Source organism: Marmota marmota, unplaced genomic scaffold (genome assembly GCF_001458135.2).
Source record: "Marmota marmota marmota unplaced genomic scaffold, marMar, whole genome shotgun sequence".
Classification (NCBI taxonomy): domain Eukaryota; kingdom Metazoa; phylum Chordata; class Mammalia; order Rodentia; family Sciuridae; genus Marmota; species Marmota marmota.
The window spans coordinates 9,192,642-9,195,568 of NW_026000016.1; positions in this window are offsets into that span (position 1 = coordinate 9,192,642).

Below are 2,927 nucleotides of genomic sequence, written 5' to 3' on the forward strand. Positions count from 1 at the left end.
AAGCTGAAAATTTTTGATAATCGTAGCAAAACACCTGTTCATGGCACAAATAAATAACATGACTAGTATTAATATTGCTGTCATTATGTGATTTGAGAGAATACTGGGAAAGATACATACCTATTTTACTTTTTTAAGAACATTTGATAATTTCTAAATTCCTTTATTAGCCACCTATCCATAAGGATCAAGTACTGCCTCTTTGAGGTTTACATCACAGTGATTACTAGATAGATGCCTTGTAAGGATTATTTATTTTATTTCCTATTTCTATCAAGTGAATTTGCTTCTTGTGGAGAGCTGTTCTTAGTGAGAGAGGAAATCAGGCAACATGGTAATGAGAATCTAGGAATATGGGGCCCTAGTATGGGAAGTGGGTCCTAACTACTCCTTCTGGGAGTGGGAGTATCCACAAGCCTTCAGGGCCTGTGCTCCGTACCATGAAATTAAGCATCAGGAAGACACCTTGAGATAAACTGAATAAATCATAACAGTAAGGCAACAGAAAAAGAAGGAACAATTTATTTTGTCTGTTATGCCCAGGGTTTAATAAGATCTCAATAAGAAAGTCATTAAATTACTGGAATCATTTAACATATATATTCTGGGATTAGAGGCAAAACAAATACTGAAAGCATAGCTGAGCTCTGTAAACATGCAAATTATATTTTCATTCAACAAATATTTGTCGTACCAACTACTGCTAGGCATTTTGCTGGGCGTGGGCCTGTTAGAATTGACTATGGCAGACATGGTCCCTGTTCCCAGTGGGGAAGGAATATAAATAACAGTGCAGGAGCTACAGTTGAGAAAGGGACAGGAGCTGCGGGAGTACAGAACAGAGGCATCTAAACCCAGTGCCCTGGAGTGAACCAAGAAGAAGAAGCCATGGGATCTGGAGTAGGGATGGGGCAACGGTTTCAGTAAGGAGGAGCAACCTCTGCACAGGAGGACTTCAGCTGTCTAATCTGACCTATCCCAAAACATTCAGTCACAAGAAAATCCATGATTTAGTGGTGAGTGTCTAAAACATTTAGTGTTACCAAAGTGAGCTCAGGATGAATCAAGTACAGGATAACAACAGAAAACCTCATTTCCCAAAGAAAACCTTGACAATGATTAAAAGAATGACAGCAGGTCAGGCTTGTTGATGCTTTTTATTGTGAGATGGGGGAGTCTGGTAAAAAACTAGAAAATGACCATGGTGTAACAAGGAACTTAAAAATGAAGAGTCAGGTTGGTAACTTACATACATGAATACAGGAACAAATTGGCACAAAATGTTAAACATTGTTCCCAACACTGTTTATATAAGGTAATCCTAATTTGGCTTGCTAAGGAAATGAGAGATTTATGGTTAGGCTAATCTCTTAATAAAACTGCAGAGCATCATGCTATTAGTCACACAGTGAATTTCAAAATTTAAGAGTTTTATATTAAAAACTGGGTAAAGGTAAAATGACTTGATTGTAGTTGTAAAACTAATACATTCCCATTTAAATTCTGTTCTACAGTCCAAGGCAAGTATAAATGTTAACATAACACTGTTAAATCAAATCTCAATGCAAGAGAACCAATTGCATCTCTACTTTAAATCTTATCAACTTTCCAAATTTTCATACTAAAATATATTATTGTATTAATACAAACTACAGTATTATACACTACACTGTGTAATAAATAAAGAAATATAAAAATAAGACACATAAATATAAAAGTTTTCTAAAACTAAAAGTACATATGTCAGTAAGAAGGGTATTAATACTGCCAGGTTTGAAGACATACAGTACAAAAATGTTGCACAGATCTATAAACTAAAAGAAATAAAATAATACTGATAGGTAAAAATCAGCTAATGTTGTTAATAAATTGGGTCCATAATAACTAACATTTGGAAATAGTTATGAGCCAAATAACAATGGCATGTCCATGTCTGAAATGGAAGTACATGGGTAAAAGCAGATTAGAAAATTTCCCTTTAATTTCTGTAGAGAAATTCTGAAAGTCAATTAACACAAAATGAATACTGAGGAGTTAAAGGATGAAATGTCCCAGTGTTTCAGTTTCTCTGACAGAGTCAGTGGTTTTAAGTTTTATTTGGGAATTTTGATACAACAAACAAATCAACAAATGCTAGTTATTGTAGGCCACACACTGAATGAAGGCGGGTCAGAGCCTTGAAAATACTGAGAAATGGCACTTACAGCACACAGGTCTTGCTTAAGGCCAGAGGAGATACAAAGCTTCATATCATATCCTTCATATTTGTTACCACGTACTCAAACACAATCACGAACACTGATTCTGACGACTGCTGTCCTTACCAGTATCAACACTGTTAGTCCCTGCAATCAGAACTCAACGACAATCTTGTGAACTCCATTTTAAATCACATGAGTAAGAAACTTCAGTTCTTCTATCGGCTGCTTCCTTAAGGCTAACAATACACTTTAAATGATAATATGCTCCACTATGACGTCTAAATATTAGAAATTACTACCTTCTATGTTGAACTTATAAAAGGTAGTTAGCACGGTTTGGAACTGCATTATACTTCTTTGTGAAGGGAATTTTGTAGTGCAGAAGTTCTCACATTTTAAAAAACATAATAAAATACTGAAGCGGATTTAGCATATGTTTACCAATAAAAAATTATAAAATTTCTCCCAATTGTACAGCGTAAGAATAAACCAACGTAAGAGTGATAATACTGATAAAAATGAAACAATGCCAGATGCTTATCTAATTAATCAGTTTCCTTTAACCTGTTAAATCTTTGCTTTCTGAGTCATTAAAGTTTTCTAATCTGCTTCATGTTACAAACTTGCTCCTAACTTTGAAAACTGCATGAAAAATTACTAGGTCTGAGGTTCAGGCACACCCGGATTTTTTTTTTTTTTTTGAGTGTTTTTTTTTTTTGTATTTTG